We start from the raw sequence: 10,499 nt of genomic DNA on the forward strand, positions 1-10,499 counted from the left end.
TCTGTGGAAGCCGTCCATTCACGCTATTTTCCGCTGTAGCACAGCGGAAAATAGCGTGAAACCGCCTCTACGCCTACCGCGTCACATGCCGCTGCGGTGCGTCACGCGCTCGATTGCCCATGCGCACTGAGGCGTCATGCGGGACTCCGGAACCGGAGGTAAGTATTGGGGTCTCTTGGGGCCGCCGTGACGGGCTCCGCCCCGGAATTCCATGGCGGAGCCCGTCACAGCCATATGCAGCCGGCTTTACAGCGTGGGTAATCAGGAGTTAAAACATAAATAAGGTAAAACAAAAAAACAAATTCAAATCACGTTTTATTATTTATTAAAAATGTGGATTTTACACCAAGTGTCATTCCCTGATAAACCAAAGGCCGCTGTGTTTGGGTATCTTTTCTGTTTACTCAATCGGTGTAAAATATTGCGCAGTTTTTCAGGATACTCCAAAAAGCTTTCAAAAAATAAAAAAAAATAAAAAAAGGGAATCACCGGCAAAAAGCAGTCCAAAAAACGAAGGGTTTCAAGATTGCTGAACGGCGAGGGTCTCTTCCCATTCTCAAGGACGTCAGATCTGCAGGAAATGACGAAAAATCAGCAGGTTAACAGTCACATCACACCAGTATTACTGATCCCTAGATCCGCTCCACCCACTTACATTGACCACTACTCCCCCAACCTGGTCAGAAGAATTATACACACGCACATTATATATATATTTATTGTGTGTGTGTGTGTGTGTGTGTGTGTGTGTGTGTGTGTGTATATACACACACATACACACGTACATACATATGCAAGCGAAAACCTGCAAATATGCGCAAAATAAGCACGTATGAGCAGATGCACGCAATGAAAATTTTAGCAGATGCAGCATCTTACCTCGACGAGTTATGTCAGCTTGTGTGCAAGCGAAGCGAAATTCTCAAAACGCGTCCAAACGTCAGGATCCTCTCCACACGTAAGTTTGCAAAAAAGCTCACAAATCTCGGGTGGCCGCGTCTCCACACGTAGCGCACAAATCTGCCAAAAAAGACAGGTTTCGTCAAGTGGCGTCGCGCAAATCTCAGGTGATGTACTCACCACACGTAGCACACAGCGCATAAATCTCAGGTAGGTACTCACCACACGTAGCGCACAGCGCATAAATCTCAGGTAGGTACTCAGCACACAGCGCATAAATCTCAGGTAGGTACTCAGCACACAGCGCATAAATCTCAGGTAGGTACTCACCACACGTAGCGCACAGCGCATAAATCTCAGGTAGGTACTCAGCACACAGCGCAGAAATCTCAGGTAGGTACTCATCACACAGCGCAGAAATCTCAGGTAGGTACTCAGCACACAGCGCAGAAATCTCAGGTAGGTACTCACCACACGTAGCGCACAGCGCATAAATCTCAGGTAGGTACTCAGCACACAGCGCATAAATCTCAGGTAGGTATTCATCACACGTAGCGCACAGCGCATAAATCTCATCAGCACACAGCGCATAAATCTCAGGTAGGTATTCATCACACGTAGCGCACAGCGCATAAATCTCAGGTAGGTACTCAGCACACAGCGCATAAATCTCAGGTAGGTACTCATCACACGTAGCGCACAGCGCATAAATCTCAGGTAGGTACTCAGCACACAGCGCATAAATCTCAGGTAGGTACTCATCACACGTAGCGCACAGCGCATAAATCTCAGGTAGGTACTCAGCACACAGCGCATAAATCTCAGGTAGGTACTCATCACACGTAGCGCACAGCGCATAAATCTCAGGTAGGTACTCAGCACACGGCGCATAAATCTCAGGTAGGTACTCAGCACACAGCGCATCAATCTCAGGTAGGTACTCAGCACACAGCGCATCAATCTCAGGTAGGTACTCAGCACACAGCGCATAAATCTCAGGTAGGTACTCAGCACACAGCGCATCAATCTCAGGTAGGTACTCAGCACACAGCGCATAAATCTCAGGTAGGTACTCATCACACGTAGCGCACAGCGCATAAATCTCAGGTAGGTACTCAGCACACAGCGCATTAATCTCAGGTAGGTACTCACCACACACAGCGCAGAAATCTTCCTCTCCCACGTTGTAAGTAGTACTAAAGGCTCCAACCATCAGCTTCCTCTGTAGATGCCAGGACTCGGAATTCGCGGGCAAATTCATGTATCGGTGACGTCACCGGTCACGTGAGGCGCGGGCACAGCTCTCATCGTGCACGGCAGCTGAACTGTACTGCTCGTGCACAATGGGAGGTCACATGGTGCCGATTCCAGCCACCTCATTGGCTGGAATCGGCAGCAGGAATAACTGAAGCGTAAACTACTAATATGCCATCCGGCATCGCTCAGTCCTTAGTCCATGCGACCGACCAAACCATCGCTGTCCAATGACGTGCGAACGAGCGATCACTTACAGCGTGAACAGACGTCGTCCTGCTATAGATCCGTGATAATGACCGCGATGTTAGACTAGGCGCGACAAAGCTGGGCGGGGCCTGTCTAACCGCGTCTGTTATCTGACTCACACGTTATAGCGCAGAGTCTAAATAGTCAAAAAATATTAAACTGACCCCGCCTCCTGCGCCCCTCTGCGCTGCAGCGGTCAGCATGTCATCAGCGGGTGTCGTCAGCGTGGGTCATCAGCGGGGGTCATCAGCGGGTGTTTTCAGCGGGTGTCATCAGCGTGGGTCATCAGCGGGTGTTTTCAGCGGGTGTCATCAGCGCGGGTCATCAGCGGGTGTGATCAGCGCGGGTCATCAGTGGGTGTGATCAGCGCGGGTCATGAACGCAGGTCATCAGCGGGTGTGATCAGCGCGGGTCATCAGCGGGTGTGATCAGCGCGGGTCATGAACGCAGGTCATCAGCGGCTGTCATCAGCCCGGGTCTTCAGCGGGGGTCATCAGCGGGTGTGATCAGCGCGGGTCATCAGCGCGGGTCTTCAGCGTGGGTCATCAGCCCGGGTCTTCAGCGCGGGTCTTCAGCGTGGGTCATCAGCCCGGGTCATCAGCCCGGGTCTTCAGCGTGGGTCATCAGCGCGGGTCTTCAGCGCGGGTCTTCAGCGTGGGTCATCAGCGCGGGTCTTCAGCGCGGGTCTTCAGCGTGGGTCATCAGCCCGGGTCTTCAGCGCGTTTCATCAGCGCGGGTCATCAGCGCGGGTCATCAGCCCGGGTCATCAGCGCGGGTCATCAGCCCGGGTCTTCAGCGCGGGTCATCAGCGCGGGTCATCAGCCCGGGTCTTCAGCGCGTTTCATCAGCCCGGGTCATCAGCGCGGGTCAACAGCCCGGGTCATCAGCGCGCGTCATCAGCGCGGGTCATCAGCGCGGGTCTTCAGCGTGGGTCATCAGCCCGGGTCATCAGCCCTGGTCATCAGCTTCCGGGTGTTTAAGACCTCATTTTTATGCCGGTGTAAACAAACCAGAAGCGCGTGAATTCCCGTTCGTCGGCCGACCGTCACCCGCATTCACACTGAGCGATCAATGAGATCCGCACAAGCCAGCGCCATGTCTGCCGGTATAAACAGGCGGCACGAGAGTGAACAGGCTGGTGGTGGCATCACTCGCCCGTTCCTATGGTTATCGTCTCGTCTTTGTCCATTAGTCGCCGCCATCGCCTTTGAAGCGCTCTTACAGCATTTAGACTCCGCCTCCGCTCCGTCCCGCTCTCCGCTGTTATAGGAAGTGCTGAGGTCACGTTCATGGCTCACATGACTGCTGCAGCCAATCACTGGCCTCAATGGTCACATGCACTCCGAGGCCAGCGATTGGCTGTAGCAGTCATGTGAGCCATAACCGTGATGACATGGCTTGCTATATCAGCGGCGCCGGACTGGAGGCGACGTTAGAGAGAGAGTTGTTTATACTTTAACCCCCTCACTGCCATAAGGACACAACATTTTTCATCTCTACTTTTCAAAAAGTGTCGCTTTATTGGCAGCATACAACGTATTGTGGAACGTCTGCGGGGAGGGAAAACACCTCCATTGCGCCATTGTTTGTTTACAGCACTAATCCCGCAGCGTACATTTGTTCTGCAGGTCGGTACGATTACGGCAATACCAAAACATTTTTTTAGGTTTTCCACTTTAAAAACTCTGTTTTACAGAAAACAAAAAATATTTTTCCCTGTTGCAATCTAAGTTCCGTAACGTTTTATTTTCCCGCGGACGGAGCGCTGTGAGGCTGTACATGTTCCGCGTGACAAGCTGTTATTTTTATTGTTACCTTTTTGGGGTACATTCGGCTTTTTTATCACTTTTATTGCGGTTTTTGGGAAGCAAAATGCTAAAAATTAGCATTTTGCCAAATTTTTTTAGCGTGTTTTTACGCTTTTTGCTGTGCAGGATAAAAGGCATGTTCAACTTATTGTACATGTCGTTACGGACACGACGATACCAAATATGTGTTTTGTTTTTATGCTAATATGAGAAAAAGCCCCCCAAAAGTTTTTTTTTACATTTTTATTTTTTGTACATTACTTCGCTCTTCGTTTTACACTATTTGTGTCCCTCTGGGGGCCTTGCAGCACAGCACCGATGATCGCTATGATAAGGCATGGCAGGACTTCTCTCCTGCAATGCCTTATCACTTGTTATCAACGATCATAGGCAATGGCAATACAGGACGCCGGTATCTGGCATCCTGTTGGCATGGCAACCAGCCAGGCTCTCTACGATTATATTACGAGAGCCCGATAACATCACAGAGGGAGCGCGCTCCCTCTTTAAGCCCTTCCAATGCCGCGATCTACATAGATCACAGCAGGGAAGGGGTTAATAGCGGGGGTCACATCTCCAATGCACCCCCACTGTTGCAGCAGGAGCCCTGGCTGTCAGTGACAGCCGGCTCCCGCTGCCGGATAGCGTTAGCTCTCTCCTGATCTTGCGCTATCCACATGACGGAAGAGTACGTGCGGTTGCGGAAAGTACCCCGCTGCCATGACGTACCCTTACGTCATATGGAGGGAAAGGGTTAATGTACCATAGAATTTACTGAAAAACTTTTTTAAAAGTTCAGTGAAATGGAAAATGAAATTCCGCCGTCTCTGGGTGCGTCTTGGTTCTACGGCGCACACACTGCTCCAAAAATGACATGATTTTTATTCTCTCGGCCAATAGAACACTACGATACTAAATTTGTATCGTTTTTTCTTGTAGTAGTTGCTGAACTACTTTTTATTTTTTTCCAAAGATATTTAATTTTTTAATTATTTTCTGTCGCCATCTTCTGACCGCCATAACTTTTTCCGGGAGCCATTTACAATGGAGGTTGCCCTCTGACCTCGGTAGGGACAGGAAGAGCCCTTGAAGCCCCTCCCCTCCACCATCTCCTCAGTGGCTTTCAAATTATTACGGTGGACAATGTTTACTGAACCAAAATGTACCTTTATTGGCTCATATTTACATTGAAAAGAACATAAATATTCTATAGGGGAGGGAACTACGGGCCGTCATGATGACTCCTGGAAATGGGACTACCGGTAAGTAATCCGTACATTTCCCGGTCGTCATCCCGACGGCCCCATTACAATGGAGCAATACCAAATTATGGGTGACTTAGGGCGGGACTACCGCTGGAGGACTTTCCGTCCGTATCCCAGGTCTTTGTCCGACTGTACATTAACCCTATAGTGTTTGATAAAGGTGTGTAGGCTAGACCAGGTGGCCACTTTGCAGATTTGCTCGGCGGATGCCTGGCCCTTCTCTGCCCATGAGGAGGAGAGGGAGCCTGTGGAGTGGGCTCTGATTTTTCCTGGGGGATCGAGACCCCTAGCTTTGTACGCCTCCTGGATGGCAGTCTTGGTCCATCTCACAATAGCACTTTTAGATGCCGTCTTTCCTTTGCCCGGCCCCTGAAATTGGACAAAGAGGTAATTTTTTCGAAAAGAGTGGGTAGCCTCTAAATAGGTTAGAAAGGCCCTTCTGACATCTAAGCTGTGGAACTCTCGTTCTCTGTCGTTACGGGGGTTTGGGCAAAAGGAGGCCAGGGTAATTGTCTGCTCTCTATGGAATTTGGATACTACTTTCAGAAGAAAAGCTGGGTCTAATTTAAACGTGATTCTATCATCTTGTATCAACATGTGTGGCTATACACAACATAAGGCTTGTAGCTCTCCTACTCTCCGGGCCGAGGTTATGGTGACTAGGAGAGAAACTATTAGCATAAGTAGTCTTAGAGGCAGTTGGGAGAGGGGTTCAAAGGGTGGTTTGCAGAACTATTTAGGACTAAATTCAGGTCCCAAGTAGGAAAAGTTTCCTTAATAAAGGATCGAAGTATGTCTGCTCCCTTAAGGAACCGATGGACCCAACGGTGCTCCGCCAATGGAAAATTCAAATAGGATCCTAACGTTGCTGCCTGAACCCTAAGAGTTCTTGGGCTAAGGCCTTTCTCTAGGCCCGCCTGCAGAAATTCTAGGATTATGGGTATATCTATATCTGGGATTTAGCTTGGATCTAAGTTACAGAACTCTGAGAACTTCTTCCACACTCTATTATAGATGGCTGTGGTTACGGGTTTATGACTTTTAGTCAAGGTGGTAATTACTTTGTGCGAGAGTCCCTTCCCCCGAAGTATTACACCTTCAGCATCCAGACCGCTAGCTTCAGTTTTTCTACCCCCGAGTATGTTAGTGGGCCCTGGAAAAGGAGATCTTCCATGGCCGGTAGTCGAAGTGGGCCCCGGATCGCTAAGGCCCTCTTGTCCTACATGGGAGCGACTAGGATTACTGCCGCGCGGCTGGCCTGAGTCTTTTTGAGGGTGTACGGAATCAGTGGGAAGGGGGGAAATGCGTAGGCCAAGTCCATGTCCCAATTTTGAGACAGGGCGTCTACCCCGCATGGGTTGTCTCTTGAGTTGAGAAAATAGAAGTCCCGGCATTTCGTATTTTCCCTCGTGGCAAACAGATCGATCTGCGGTTTTCCCCACTGGCGTGTTAGATGATTGGAGGCTTGCTGGTTCAGACACCATTCTCCTGGAAGGACACTTTGTCTGCTGAGGAAGTCTGCGATGATGTTTTTGGACCCCTTCAGATGGATGGCTGAAAGGGATAACATGGTGGATTCTGCCCAGGAAGTATCCTTGCTGCCAGCTGTTGGAGGTGTGGGTGTCGTGTTCCTCCCTGGTGACGAACAAACGACAGGGCTGTCATGTTATCGGTTAGGATTTTAACATGCCTTCCTCTCAAGTGGGGTTCTGCTGCATGGAGGGTCTCCCACCACGCCCCCTACATTGTGCGCGTGACATCACCACGCCGGATGACGTCACCGATACGCGCCCCGAGGACCAAGGAGGCCACCGCTGCCGTTCCCCTGTCAGGAGGAACTACCTGATCGCAGCAGCTGCGGCTGGAAGGTGTCGACCCGCTAAAGGAAGCCTGCGCTGCTCGGCGGCTGACGGCTCCATGGCGGCGCAGGTTGGAGATGCAGGGACTGCTAAGGTATGCCGCCCCGACCTCTTCCTTCCAGGGGATTTTCTGCACTACGTGCCTCCAGTAGGTGAACCTCCCTGGAGCTTGCATCTGGCCACCCAAGGGACAAGAAGACACTAAGGAATGGTGGAAGGGAGGTGCTTTTAAGAGCTCTTCCTGACTCTATCAAGGTCAGAGGGCAACCTCCATTGAAAATGGGGCCGACCTGGAAATACATCTTCTCATCCAAGAGATGTTTTCCTTTATTCCATCCACATACAGACAACATTTTGGCCAAACAAGTTGACTTGAAAAAGGCTAGAGTGTTTGGCCGAAATGTATGTGGATGCAATAAAGGAAAACTACTCTTGGATGAGATGTATTTTCGCACTGGTCTGCTGCTCGAGCTTTAGCTTTTAGACAGAAAGCCATGGATTTCAATGAGCTGTCGTAAGCAAGAGGTGTAGATGGAGGAGGGGACAGGAACCAGGATAGAGCCTCGGGGGAAACGAACAAAGAGGGGCGGCATGAGGAGGTGGTGTGTAAGGCCTCCTTCCCACAGACGGATTTCCGCCGCGTAATACGCGGCAGAAATCCGCTGCGTTGCCCGCAGCTATTACGTTCTATTGAACCTAATAGCTCAATGCTCACAGCGCGGAATTCCGCACCGTGAAATCACCCGTCCTCACCCGCGGCATGCTCTATTTGCCGCGGGTGTACGTGCAGACGGCTTCTATTGCAGTCAATGGAAGCCGTCCGTCATGCTATCTTCCGCTGTAGCACAGCGGAAGATAGCGTGAAACCACTTCCCCGCCTACCGCCGTCGCATCATATGACGTGGCCGGCACGTCATGTGACGCTGTGGGCGTGTTATGTGACGTGGCCGGCGTATCACATGACGCTGCGGCGCGTCACTCTGAAGCATCATGCGGGACGTAGGACGCCAGATCCGCAGGTAAGTATTGGGGTCTCTTGGGGGCGCCGTGACGGGCTCCGCCGCGGAATTCCGCGGCGGAGCCCGTCACAGCCGTGTGCAGCTGGCCTAAGTAGGATACACTAAATATTTGGTCAGTGAGGCACACTGAGATTCAGGAGAGGCCATCAACTGGAGAGAGTGGGCCATTGTGTTGTAGGCAGAGGACAGGTCTAGAAAGAGGAGCACGGGATAATGTAGAAGGAGGAACACGGGACTAAAAGGAGCAGTGAAGAAGGTGGAGAACATAGAAAGGTAGAAGGTGGAAGACAGGGCTATAAGGAGCAGCACAGAGTAATACAGAGGACAGGTCTAGAAAAAGGAGCACAGAGTAATATAGAAGGAAAAGAACAGGTCTAGAAGGAAGAGCATAGAGTAATGTAGAAGGAGAAGAACAGGTCTGGAAGGAGAAGAAGAAGGCAATGTTGAAGGAGAAGGACAGGTGTAGGAGGAGGCGTACAGCGTAATATAGAAGGAGAACAGGTCTAGAAGGAGAGGCACAGAGTAATGTAGGAGGCAGAAGACAGGTCTAGGAGGAGGAGTACAGTGTAATGTAGAATGAGGATGACAGGTCTAGAAGGAGGGGCACAGAGTAATGTAGGAGGTGGAGGACAGGTCTAGGATGAGGAGAACAAGGTAATGTAGATGGAGGAGAACAGGTCTAGAAGGAGGAGCACAAGGTTATGTAGATGGAGGAGAACGGGTCTAGGAGGAGGAGCACAAGGTAATGTAGAAGGAGAAGGACAGGTCTAGAAGGATGAGAACAGAGCAATATAAAAGGAGGAATACAGAGTAATGTAGCAGGCAGATAACAGATCTAGAAGGAGCACAGAGCAATGTAGAAGGAGGTCACCTTGTCATCACACATTCACTGGTCCCAACACTTCCTAACAGTTTGGTCAGATGGTCTTCTCTACTGGTGGTCTATAGGGGGCGTCCTGAGCCCGGTCACCTTGTCATCACACATCCACTAGTCCCAACACCTTCTAACAGTCTGGTCAGAAGGTTCTCACCACTGGTGGTCTGTAGGGGGTGTCCTGAGCACAGTCGCCTTGTCCTCACACATCCACTCATCCCAACACCTCATAACAGTCTGGTCAGAATCGCCCGGTGGGGGACAACTCATCGACACGACCATCCAGCTTCTCACAATCTAGTAGTGCGCCCCTCTCAGACTCTGGTAACGGGATGACATGTCTTCTCTGCGTCGTAGAGGCGTCTAGTGGTCAACAAGCTCTACACAAGCAGGAGAAGAGGTCACTGCACACAAGGAGCCTCTGAGAGCCTTTTATAGGCCAAGGGGGAACCACATTTAGGGCCCCCAGTGTAGCTGAATTCATGCTATGCAGCGCTTCCCTTCAGCTCCTCCAATAGCTGCCTGCCATCAGCGTCCCCTGGCTTCCGGTTCCCGGCGGCTTGGTCAGGTGCGGCACTGCTGTTCAGATGATGCTGATCAGGTGAAGCCTACTACAGGCCGCTGGTAACCAGAAGGTGGGGAGCGCTGACTGCTGGAAGCCTTCGGAGGAGGTGAGGGGGAGCGCCACATAGTATGAAACAAGCTGTGGATATGTGGCTGACTTCCAGTCAAATACCGCACCAATGGTATGGATTAGGACTGTTTTTAGATGCATTAATGCTACGGAATTTGCCCCAGAAATTTTAGCTGCGGACATTCCACAGCATTTTTGCCACGTATAAACATACCCTAAGTCATCTAGAGGTACACTGCCACATGCAAAGTGGTCCCCGTAGTAGTAATAGTGACCCCCACAGTAGCCTCAGTAGTAATACTGTCCCCTATAGCGGCCCCAGTAGTAATAGTGACCCCCCCCCCCCCCCATTGTGGCCTCATTAGTAATAGTCTTCACTATATCGGCCTCAGTAGTAGTAGTGACCCCCACAGTAGCCCCTGTAGTAATAGTGACCCCTACAGTAGCATCTGTAGTAATAGAGCCGCCCTGAAATCCATAAACCTACCCTCCTCCTGGTCTTCAGAGCACTGCTGCTCCTTTGCTTGGCGATGCTGTGGGCCGAAGTGTGTGTGCCCAAACACCTCCTCCCTTCTCCTCCCCTCCTGTGGAACCAAGGAGTAGAGGTCCAGGAGGATGCTCCCGGAAGCACACACTG

The 10,499-nt window shown here is 50.9% G+C and overlaps 1 long non-coding RNA gene across 1 annotated transcript; it reads right to left on the reverse strand.

The window, feature by feature from the left end:
• Positions 1-378: 378 nt before the first annotated feature.
• On the reverse strand, positions 379-2,319 carry LOC136599453 (uncharacterized). Its single transcript, XR_010789011.1, has 3 exons — positions 2,053-2,319; positions 880-1,020; positions 379-571 (listed from the first exon to the last, which is right to left on the reverse strand). It is a non-coding gene; the product is annotated as an uncharacterized lncRNA (long non-coding RNA).
• Between the last annotated feature and the right edge of the window lie 8,180 nt (positions 2,320-10,499).

This window comes from Eleutherodactylus coqui, unplaced genomic scaffold (genome assembly GCF_035609145.1).
Source record: "Eleutherodactylus coqui strain aEleCoq1 unplaced genomic scaffold, aEleCoq1.hap1 HAP1_SCAFFOLD_367, whole genome shotgun sequence".
Classification (NCBI taxonomy): domain Eukaryota; kingdom Metazoa; phylum Chordata; class Amphibia; order Anura; family Eleutherodactylidae; genus Eleutherodactylus; species Eleutherodactylus coqui.